Here is an 11,930-nt window from a genome sequence, read left to right on the forward strand (position 1 = left end):
ATATTTGAATCTGAATTTTGTATATTTGTATTATATTAACATTACATTTAATAAACTTGAAATATTTAATGGCGTAATTCATACATTTGAATTTTAACAATGCTTTTTTATGTTTTGAACTTGCGAGATGGTGAAATTTGCTGTTGGAAAAAAATAAATTTCAATATTACAACTTGCATTTTTCACATGAAAAAATGTAGATCCTTAAATTCAAATCGCTATGATTCAAAACTCAGAAATACAGATTCAGACCCGCGATGAAACATCCGGGCTTCTCAGGAAAAGTAAACCTTTTAGAGCAATCCAACGCATTAAACCAATCACAGCGCTGCCTCACTCTCGGTCGCCTTTGTGGCGGAGACAACTAATGGAGCACAACGAGGTAAGTGCATCCAAAGTTATTCAGATTCAACGCGTTACACGGCAAGTTGATGTGTTGCGTTACGTAACGGTGGTTGCGTTATAACGCGGGGGAACTTTAGCTAGTTAGCTAGCTTGTTAGTAGAGGTTAACTAAGAGCTTTGGTTGGTATGAGCTGCTCTCATATAAAGAGTTTGAAGTGTACAGCTTAACATTATCGTTTAAGTATGTGTTTCCCTGACGTAGTAACATTCATTTGTCAGAATGGTTGTAGGATAGAAAATAGTTTAATTTTAGGGCATAAAACAATCAGGGTCTTGCTGGTTCTAGTTATCAGAACTAGCTACAGGCTGTAAAACGGGCAATACGTTTAAACTTCGCGTTTGGACCGTTCAAAAGTATCGTAGTAAATGGTTTGCTGTTGTTATAAATGCATAAAAAAGAAAGGCATAGCAGAGTGTTCCAGAAGTTGTTCATGCCGCCATTTTATACATGTTTATTCATTCTTGTTAAACCCTTTATTTTCTTTCTACGATTGGCAGCATGGCGGGAATGCGTAGGATGCAAGAAATGGTACAAATAGTCGTGTTTTCTTTGTGCTTGTAGGGAAATGCAGATGTTATCAGGTCCACAAGGAACCTGTTGTCCTTGTTGACCTCGCAGTCAGGAAGTGCAGCTGGCCCTAGTCAAGATAATGTCAGGTCTCTTATATATTTTAATGTAGTGAGCTAAATATTTTGTACTGTGTGCTACAATACAAATAATATGTTGTGGTCAAATTTATGAATATCGATGCTTTTTAATGGTTTTATGTCCTTTAGGCTTCAGTTCAGTTCAGGGTGAGAGAGCAGCTGTTCAAACATGGCCAGGTTTTACTACCTATTTTGATCATGTTCTGTTAAGCAAATATGTACTCTATAACAAATTTACCTTTTCATATAGTCATTGTAATTGTAATTTCCTCACAGGTCCTTCCCTGGGCTTTTTACCAAAGGATGGGGGAAAAACGATTTTCTGCTGCTACAACTGTCCTCTGCAAACCAGCTAAAGTAATGCCATTCATCTTTTACCTCCTACCTCGCCAATATGATCGGACACCTAAGCAACAAGACCAGTTGTTGCACACGCAAGCTGGTTTGGGGCGTAGGACTGCATACATTGATGAAAATGCTACATACAATGAGGTATGTATGTTTGATGTCATAAAAAAAAACAACATAGTCTTACTATTCTCAACAGACTATGTTTGATACGGTGCCCATCAAAACCCAACACATAAAATGAATCCTGAAGTAAAATTCATTGTTTTAGTGGAGCAAACATTTGCTGAATTTTATTAAAAGTGTATTAAATTGAAATAATGTAAAGTTTGGATTTGGCATAGCTTTTCTAAGTTTTTGCTTTGCAGTTGGGTCATGTAAATTTAGTACATTTCACAAGCTTTATTTGTGGGAAGAAACTGTAAGGTGTATGGTATATGATAAAAGAGCAGTAACCCATTAAATTGCCAGCAAACACTGCGATCATTACTGTTGTTTTTGTTTTAAGGAGGGTGGGGTACCCGAAAGCTCTCTCTTGTAACACCTGATGATGGTGGATACTGCAGCAAGCTTTTGAAAACTGCAAGTCAGAGTGGTAAAGGAGTTCTGTATATAGTTCCTCTTCAGATGGAACTTGATACCACTCCTCTGCCACCAAACTCAGAAAGCTTCAGTGGCATGTCAAAAGAGAAGTGCCAGAAATGTGGTGTCTTTTACCCGCTTGTCATCCTACCTGCCCATAGCCTATATAGTCCTGTGAGGTCATCAATCTAGAGGATGAACAGAGTGAAGAAGTAAATGACTTCTTATTCAAACACTGAAAAGTTACATTGATTTGTATGGTATTTTGTGGAATAGTTACTTAAATGGGGATGAAAATGTATAAATAAATAAATTTCAGTGGATGCTTTCTAGACGACATAATATTGAATCTTGCTGTCTCTGCATCATTTTAAAATGAGTGTCTAAAATTATTATTCAATAAATCTGATGTAAATGTAATAACTTAAATGTGTATTTAATAGATGTTGTGCATATACTGTCATGTTGCACTGGAACAATTTGTGTTTTATTTATTTTAGGCAAACTGTCCTATATGTCAGGAGGAAATGCCACTTGATATTCTGGAAATACACGCAAGTTCATGCAAAGAAAGGTAAGAGCCTGTGAAACATTCGTAATCACAGACACGCCACACTGTTTAGTGACTCTGAAATTTATTTGGGGTTTATATTGATTGGCCCTTTGTGTAAGTTCACAACTATTGGATTTTATGTTGAGTGTGTCGTTGGTGCTGACTTGGCTCCTAAAATGTGACCATAAATTTCACCTGTTATTCATATGTTTGTGTTTAAGGACACCACCTGAAGACAAAGAAGGACCATCTACACCCCACACTTCTTCAGGAACCGTTACCCCACTTGCATGTAATGCTGAACCTTCAAATGCAGCTCAAGACACATGCATTAATGATTTTGGTATGTGGTATTGTCTACAGATTTTAATATATTACATTTTAAAATTGAGCTGTTCAGAAGCATGATGTATGAGTTACAGTACTGATATTTGATCACAGTTTCAAAAAATATTAAATTCTCTTTTCATGAACATGGATTTGCGAATGAGCAGACAGACAGACAACTCATTGCATTGTACAAGCAGTCAAGTGTGAAATGGGCATGTCCAGTGACATGTAAACTTCAAGGTAACTGTATATACCAGTATAAATTGTGAATATTCACACAGTGGAGATTTCTAGTCTGAAATTGCTGTTTAACAGATTTCTTCTTGAATTGGATACCAACCATAGACAGTTATTTCTGTTTCACTTATTGGCATCTAGACTAAATAATGCTCAACTGAATCTGAACTCTGTAGAGAAAACATATTTTCCTTCCTTAAAGTGCTTTCAGTGCACCTTCCTGATCATGTTTCAACAGATATACAGAAATAACTTCTGGTTCATTTGCAGCAAGTATAGCCATTATCAGTATATATTCATATCAGTAATTTTTTCATCACCACCTAAATAACTAGCCCATAGTTAGTTCATTGATATGATCTAAGAAGTACCATGCTCAGTTATTTATCAATTGAATCTTCAAAATCAAGTCTAGCTTGCAAGATTTAGGTTGCAGGTGTTGGGCTAGACGTTTCTGTACCTTTTCAAGTCAAAAATTGTAAAGCATTGTAAAGCCTTTTGTATGAATTCAAAGGAAATGTCTAGTCAATACAGCAAAAATATAGTCTGTAGTATTAATAATTTTAACCCCAAGAATTTGAGCCAAGATCTTTATTGTGGATGATATAGAATGACCCTAATTCAGTTTCTGATATTGGAGGACTTTAAGTCCAGCACACCACCTTCAACTTGTTAATTGTTAATTCGTTTACGCAACTTGTTCATTTCTGTGTTTTTATCTTTTAATTGGTGTTTACCATATTAGGAGATGTTGCTGTTGGTGAAGGAGTGACAAGATAATTCTTTTCAGCAATTATTCAAAGGCTTAAAGCTGGCTTCAGTATTAATCTAGGTATGATGATCATTGTTACATATGTTTATTACTTTTTCTTGGAATTAGAAATGTTGACATTCGTGTCCATCTTCCAATTACAGGGAATATCGAAAGGACATGCCTATTTGAAGGTGAACCTGATCATCTGGTCCCTTCATCATCCCAGTCCCTCATTGAGGGTGACATGTTTCTAGTAGCTGGACGGATGCTGGGACATTCGTTCTTACATGGGGGGCCTCGACTGCCTGGACTCAGCAGAACAATTGACCATGATATACGAGAAATCATCAAATTGGTATGTACATCATGTGTTTAATTTTTTTTTTCTTTCTATTTTTATTGAAAAAGTTGTTGCAGCCATTTATGTCCAGGTTGATGGAGATGATGAACTCAGTGAAGATGAATGCCAGGCTGTCCTTGAGTCTTTCTTGGGATCTACCTGGCCCAACCAATACAAACAGAAGGTGGCTCTTTGAACGCCTTTTGTCACATGCGGTAACATGCCCTATCTGCACATTCCATTTCACTGCAAATTTTAATACATTACATGAAGTTAAGCAGTATTGTATGGTGATTTTTGCCAAATCTGCAGGTAATTGGTAGACGATTACGTCAGTTGAAACAAATTTGGAAAGGACTAAAGGAAACCAAGGTGTGGTCACTGTTGATTGAAAGGAAAGATGTGCAGGTTTTTCCCAAAGGAAAGTGAATATTCACTTATGCCACAGGTATGTTTATGTACATATTTTTAAAGAAAACTATATTTGATAACACATTTATGTGGTGTACATGACCTAGACATATACAAACAGCAGGGCTCTTGAGTGCTTTTGTTTTTAAGATATTGCTCCCATACATACGCTGGCCCACTGAAAGCAGTGCAGATGATGATGATGACTGTCCACTGGAAAACAAGTGTCGCATCTCCGGATATTTTCGGCAGTTCATTGAGACTGGTATGTGTTTCTTTCAATTATTGTGTTATTATTTAATTATGGTGTTAGCTTGTGCTGTTAGTGTTGTAAGTGTAGCTTTAGCACCTCCTATTGGTGATTTTGTAAATAGTCAGTAACATCACAGGAAGTAGGAAGTTCATGGATGTTTTACATGTGTTTGATGACTGACAGTAATCCACATGCATCTGCCTTCATCCTTCGTGGTATCGTCTGTATGTATATTGTTTATTTACTTATATTTAGTTCTATCATGATATATTGATATAGCTGCTACACGCTGCGGCGCCATCTTAAATTTATTTATATATATATATATATATATATATATATATATATATATATATATATATATATAATATATATATAATTTAAGATGGCGCCGCAGCGTGTGGCAGCCACTTAGTAGCTCTCTGTTCGCAATAATTTTACGACACTACTTCTATTTTTACTTTTTACTATTGTGTACTATTACGTTCACTGCTGTGTTTTATCGCGTTATTTTACATAGTATTTATTTATATATCCTGTGGATATGGATGACTCATTTGCACAAGAGATCAGCAGATGCTTCGTTTATACCCGGGATGATCTTCTCGCACTGAGAACAATGCGACATACCGGCACAAGACATCCCATTCCGGACGAACTTAAACGAAAATACCGCGGGTGCAGAGCCGGTGCTACGCTAAAAGCTAAGCGGCTAGAGAAACGCTGAAGATACAAGCCCTCTGTTCCTTCGGTTGTGATGGGAAATGTAAACTCACTAAATAACAAAATGGAGGAGTTAATGGAGCTGGTGAGAAATCAGAAGATTTACCGCGAGTGCAGTCTCTTCTGTTTGACGGAAACGTGGCTAACAGGTAACATTCCTGATTCCATCATGAATATCCCAGGTTTTACAACTGTACGAGCGGACAGGGACGCTAAACTTACCGGAAAACGCAAGGGTGGAGGACTCGCACTTTTTATTAACAACAGATGGTGCAATCCTGGACATATAACAGTGAAAGAGGTTATCTGCAGTAGAGACATTGAACTGATAGCAGTGAGTTTGCGGCCATATTATGTACCTAGAGAATTCTCTCACGCCATTGCCCTTTGTGTTTACATTCCTCCTCAGGCTGATGCAGAGGCTGCATGCGACGTTACGCACGCAACGGTCTCTAAACTCCAGACCCAGCACCCGGACGCTTACATGGCTATCTCTGGAGATTTTAACAATACTACACTGGCTTCTACATTACCTACATTCCAGCAGTATGTAGACTGCCCCACAAGGAAAAATAGGACAATTGACCTTTTCTACGCAAATATTAAAGAGGCATATACTGCCATAATCACTACCCCCCTTAGGAAAATCAGATCATAACCTCATCTACTTAAAGCCACAATACAAACCTATTGTCAAAAGGCAGCCTATAACCTCACACACCTTCAGAAAATGGTCTCCTGAGGCGGAAGAGACCCTACAGGACTGTTTTGCTTCAACTGACTGGAGTGTGTTACAGGAATCATGGGGTGAGGACATTGAAGGGATCACTCACTGTGTAACAGATTACATAAGCTTCTGCATGGACATAGCTGTCCCAACAAGAACGGTACGCTGCTATGCCAACAATAAGCCCTGGATAACCAGTAATGTCAAGGTACTCCTGAATAAAAAGAAAAGGGCTTTCAGGAATAAGAACCAGGAGGAACTCAGAAGTGTACAACTGGAGCTCAAAGTCTGCTTGAGAGAAGCTAAAGCATCCTACACAAGGAAGCTGGAGCAGAAACTCCAAACCAATAATACCAGGGAGGTCTGGAGTGGAATAAGGACAATAACTGGACACAAGCAGAGGATGGAAACAGTACACGATGGCAATGTGGAGAGGGCAAATGAGCTCAATTTATTCTTCAATCGCTTCGAGGGCCCTGCTCTGAGTCGGATGGACAGTGAGTGTCCCGACATCACACCCATACCCTATACTAGCCTGTCTATTGATCCGGCAACCCCAGCACATGATGCCATGGACCTTACTCCTGCATTCTCCCCCAGTATGCCTAATGCCCAGACAACCTCAGTTGACACAGCCTTGTACTCCACGAGTAACATAACAACTTCAGTCCACACAGCCATTGACACCCCTCCTTCTGCCACAGCCCTTGACTCACACCTCATTCCGAATCGTTCCACAGTACTTCCACTCCCTCCCCCCCCCCCCCCCTTCTCTACCTATCATAACCATAGACCAGGTTAAAAGAGAACTGGGGAAGATTCGTACCAGGAAGTCAGCAGGTCCGGATAAAGTATGCCCAAAATTACTTAAGTCCTGTGCTGATGAACTTGGAGAACCTCTTCAGTACATTTTCAATCTAAGTCTGCAACTGGGAAGAGTCCCCTCACTCTGGAAAACAACGTGCATTGTTCCTGTGCCAAAGAAGAAGTGTCCAGTGGAGCTCAATGACTTCAGACAGATAGCGCTAACTTCGCACATAATAAAGACGATGGAGCGTATACTACTCTGCCGTCTCAGACCCCAAGTCCAGCATGCAGTAGACCCATTACTGCAGTTTGCCTACCAGGAAAAGGTGGGAGTGGAAGACGCCATCTCATATCTCCTTCACAGGACCCACTCTCATTTGGATAAGAGTGGCTGCGCTGTTAGAATGATGTTCTTCGACTTCTCCAGTGCGTTTGACACCGTTCAGCCTCTTTTGCTTAATGACAAACTGATGGCCATGCATGTGGACTCACACCTGACATCCTGGATCAAAGATTACCTCACAAACAGACCACATTATGTTAAATTGGGGAACTGCACTTCAGAAACAACCTTTAGTAGCACGGGAATACCACAGGGAACTGTATTATCCCCCTTTCTCTTCACACTGTACACGTCAGACTTCAGCTACAACTCTGGGACCTGCCATATGCAGAAGTTCTCGGATGACACAGTCGTCCTAGGATGTGTCAGGGATGGAGAGGAGGGGGAATACAGGAAACTAATAGAGGAATTTGTTGTGTGGTGTCAGAAGAACCACCTTCTACTCAATACATCAAAGACGAAGGAGATGGTGGTAGACTTCCGGAGATCTGTGCAGCCTCACAGGAACATTTTAATCGAGGGGAGTGAGGTAGAGGTCGTAAGCACCTATAAATACCTTGGGGTGCACTTGAACAATAAACTAGACTGGTCAACCAATACGGACATTCTGTATAAGAAGGGACTAAACAGACTTTATTTTTTAAGAAGGTTGAGATCATTTAACATTTGCAAAACACTCCTTCGCATGTTTTACCAATCTGTAGTCGCCAGTGTCCTTTTTTATGCTGTGTCGTGCTGGGGAGGCAGCATTGCAAAGAAAGATGAAACACGGCTGAACAAACTCATTAAGCGTGCTGGTTCAGTGGTCGGTTCTGAGCTAGAACAACTGGTCACAATTACTGATAAAAGGACACTCAACAAAATGCAATCAATAATGGACAATGGAAAACACCCACTACACACAGAACTCCAGAAACAAAGGAGTAAGTTCAGTGACAGACTTCTGTCTCTAAAGTGCACCGCTGAGAGACTCAGGAAGTCTTTTGTTCCTCGTGCAATCAGACTTTACAACGCAAGCAGGTAGATAAACTGGCCATGTATATCTACCAAACATGGAGCAAGGAGCAGTTCAAACTGTCACATTATACCACTGTAGTACTGTTTTCTTAATATTATTAATATTACTAATTCTTTTCTTGTTAATGTTCTACACCTATTTCATGTGTGCAATTTAAATTTAAATGTGCAATATTCCTATTGTGTGTAATGTTATTGCTGCTGAATGCTACTGAGAACCTAATTTCCTTCGGGATTAATAAAGTACCTATCCTATCCTATTGTAATATCAGATAATGCCGTTAACGGCCCACCACTAATTTTTTATTATTACTTTTATTAACATGCTGACTGTGCAAGCATTGTTACAATTGTGCATGTCTTTGAATGTTTGTTTACATTCTGCAGAGAAGTGTTTCTCTACTGTAATGCATAAACCCTTTTTTGTAACCATACACAAAACCTTTCATTAACAAAATATTGGTCACAAGTGGGGCGGCATGGTGGTGTGGTGGTTAGCACTGTCGCCTCACAGCAAGGCGGTCTAGGTTCGATTCTCGGTCTGGGCTGCTCTGTGTGGAGTTTGCGTGTTCTCCCTGTGCCTGCGTGGGTTTCCTCCGGGTACTCCGGTTTCCTCCCACAGTCCAAAGACATGCGTGTTAGGTTGATTGATCACTCTAAAATGGCCGTAGGTGTGAGTGTGTGTGTGTGTGTGTGTGTGTGTGTGTTGGCCATGTGGTGGACTGGCGACCTGCCCATGGTGTACCCTGCCTTCGCCCGGAGATGCTGGGATTGGCTCCAGTGACCCCGACTAGTGGGATTAAGCGGTTCAGATAATGGATGGATGGATGGATGGTCACAAGTGACAATTCTGGAAGTACATAAAAACCTTTATTTGTGTTCTACTTGACATTGTGAATTATAATAATTGTAAAAATATAAAAATTATAATAAAATTGTAATGAATACATTTAAGCTTTTATGGGATATCTTTATACTTTCTATAAGGAAACTACTAGTTTTAACAGACATTGATGAAAACTTGAATGTTTAAGGCAATAGTGTCTTAACATTTCCAGTCTTTTCCATCTGAAAACGATCCACTGCAGCAGTTTTCTTGCCTTCACCCCCATCATCCTCCAAAACACATTCATAAACCTCTCACTCAAAGAGTCTGGTAGAACTGCACAGCAGCCATGTAGATGTCAGCACCACGTGACTGTGATGTTGCTCTGGGGTCAATGACAGGCCCGTAGCCAGCATTGTGATGGGGGGGTCTTTTTCCCCCAAAAGTGGACTTCATTTGCCTCTCTACTCCAATGTCCCCTAAATACACGAGCACACTTCAAACCTTTTAATTTACACATATTTTATTCATTATAAGCATGGTTGCCAACTTTTCAAAATCACTAGGAGTGAGATTTGATGCGGGGGGGGGGGGGGGGGGGGGTGTTATGTCTTATATGTTTCCTTTATGTTGCGCCTAAGCGATCGATCACCAGTGGTTGGCGCCAGAGCGAACTAGTAACTCATTGAATCATAGATGTAGATCGGAGATAAATAAACTAGATTTTTTCAGCGTGAGAAATCGGATGTATGGCATGTGAAGACATTCAAATGCGAGTGTCTCACGCTCATTGCGTGAGAGTTGGCAACACTGTTATAAGTTTGTTGTGAGTCTGTTGTTGTTATCCTTATTTGTTTGTCTGTATATCCACCGGAGATTAACAATTCATTCGCTGAATAGCCTACCTATCTTGAGGGGGCATGTGTGTACGAGGGGAGGGGGAGAGGGCGGGGGGGGTTCGAACCCTCCGATCCCCCCTGGCTACGGGCCTGAATGAGGTCTCTGAGTGCTGTAAACTGCTCTGCTGTAAGTGGACAGCCTGTTGCAGGAACATGAATTCCAGCATTTCTAATGTGAGGTAACCCACTGCTCCCTCAGTCAATCTCTGGGATGTCCAACGCCTAGATAAAAAATAAAAAAGCAAAAATCAAGGAAGTGCATTGTACCAACCAATAGTTTGAGATTTCTTATAGTACTTGTGGCTTAAACCAGGGGTTCTAAATCTTGGTCCTGGAGTACCTCATGCCCTACATGTTACTATTTACCCTGCACCCATACCACCAAATACGTTCATTAACAAACCCTCCATTAGGTTAAGGAGGTGTGTTAGAGGAAGAAATACACAAAAATATGCAGGACTGGGTAATCCAGGGTCAGTGTTGAATCAAAAAAACGTCCAAGTGGATTAGAGTAAATACAGACATGTGATGGGTAACAACATACCCACCTCCTCATTTTGGGGCTCCTGAACTGGCTGATAAACGTGTCCTATTGCCCACAGCTGGTTTGGAGTCCTGTTGCCTTCTGTTCTTAAGGGGTGATTGTCCCAGCCATCTCGAAAAATGTCTAGGTCATCTTGAAGTCTTGGTACAAAGGTATAATGGCAACAGAAAATGTGTGTTTGGTCTGCCATGTCAAAATAGTTGCCTTCCTCAAGATAGTGGAGGACATCATATTTCACGCTGGTCACTGCAGTCCACACATCTCTCCATAATCTCTCGATACTAAAAAGTCAAAGTACTGCACCTCAGAAGACAGTAAGTACTGCTGTAGTAGCCTCCATTTACAATATGGAATGGTCCTGTTTTGAAATAATTACTTATAGAAAGCATGTTAGAATTCCTGAATAACATTAAAATTTGGGTTAAGGCCAAAACACAGGTAAAAGCATGTAATTTTTAATCAACTAAAGCATTAATCGTTACATTCAGAGCAGGAAAATCATCAAAGCCTACTATGTTACTTGAAAACAAGACTACAGTTTGTGTATCCTTAATCTCAGAAATCTTGAGGATATGAGAATGTCTGATACATATTTTGGTTTAAACGCACCACTTTTTCCAGAAATGAAACTGCTCCTCCCAGTACCACGGACTGTGAACATGAGACGTGCTATCTGGACATTCTCAACTCCCTGATCCCCCCTTACTCTAGAATGTTGCAGAATATATAAAAATAAAAAATATGTGAATGGCACAATTATTAACTTAATGGTACATATTTGCTACTAAACAAAGCACTAGTGATGGCAAGATCATGGGTTTGGCTGAAACAATTCTGAAAAATTTGTAATTAAAAGAGCATTTAAAAAATATGTAAAATATTACAATATGCTCAAAATTTATTGGAAAAAAATAAAAAGCTTAAAACAGTGTAATTGTCATTATGTGCACATTTTATAGAGTACTGTAACATACCTAAGAAGGAAACCAAATCTGTCTACTGACTCCTGGAAGAAGGTCAGTGCAGTAGAGGCTAGGGCTGTCGCAATAACCGCAATATTGTAATACCGCGATATTCACCTGCCAACCGCAGGGAATTCCAAGCAACCGTCACACCGCGATGTTCGTGTTTTCTTTTTTTCCACAAGGTTCTTCTTGTTTTACACGTAAGCCACTTCGCTGCGT

At 40.0% G+C, this 11,930-nt stretch overlaps 1 long non-coding RNA gene across 16 annotated transcripts; it reads left to right on the forward strand.

Annotated features, from left to right (window-relative positions):
* The first annotated feature begins 260 nt into the window (after positions 1–260).
* LOC143525467 (uncharacterized) lies at positions 261–9,426 on the forward strand. 16 transcript variants are annotated; one of them, XR_013133656.1, is made up of 14 exons: positions 282–382; positions 967–1,061; positions 1,182–1,229; positions 1,464–1,544; positions 2,483–2,556; positions 2,757–2,878; positions 3,030–3,105; positions 3,848–3,934; positions 4,018–4,211; positions 4,288–4,411; positions 4,509–4,872; positions 5,044–5,084; positions 5,381–5,732; positions 5,993–9,426. It is a non-coding gene; the product is annotated as an uncharacterized LOC143525467 (long non-coding RNA). The 16 variants fall into 16 exon arrangements; XR_013133652.1 differs by having other exon boundaries at positions 283–382; positions 1,355–1,544; XR_013133647.1 differs by having other exon boundaries at positions 284–382; positions 1,329–1,544.
* Positions 9,427–11,930: the final 2,504 nt, after the last annotated feature.

Source organism: Brachyhypopomus gauderio, chromosome 10, assembly GCF_052324685.1.
Source record: "Brachyhypopomus gauderio isolate BG-103 chromosome 10, BGAUD_0.2, whole genome shotgun sequence".
Lineage (NCBI taxonomy): Eukaryota > Metazoa > Chordata > Actinopteri > Gymnotiformes > Hypopomidae > Brachyhypopomus > Brachyhypopomus gauderio.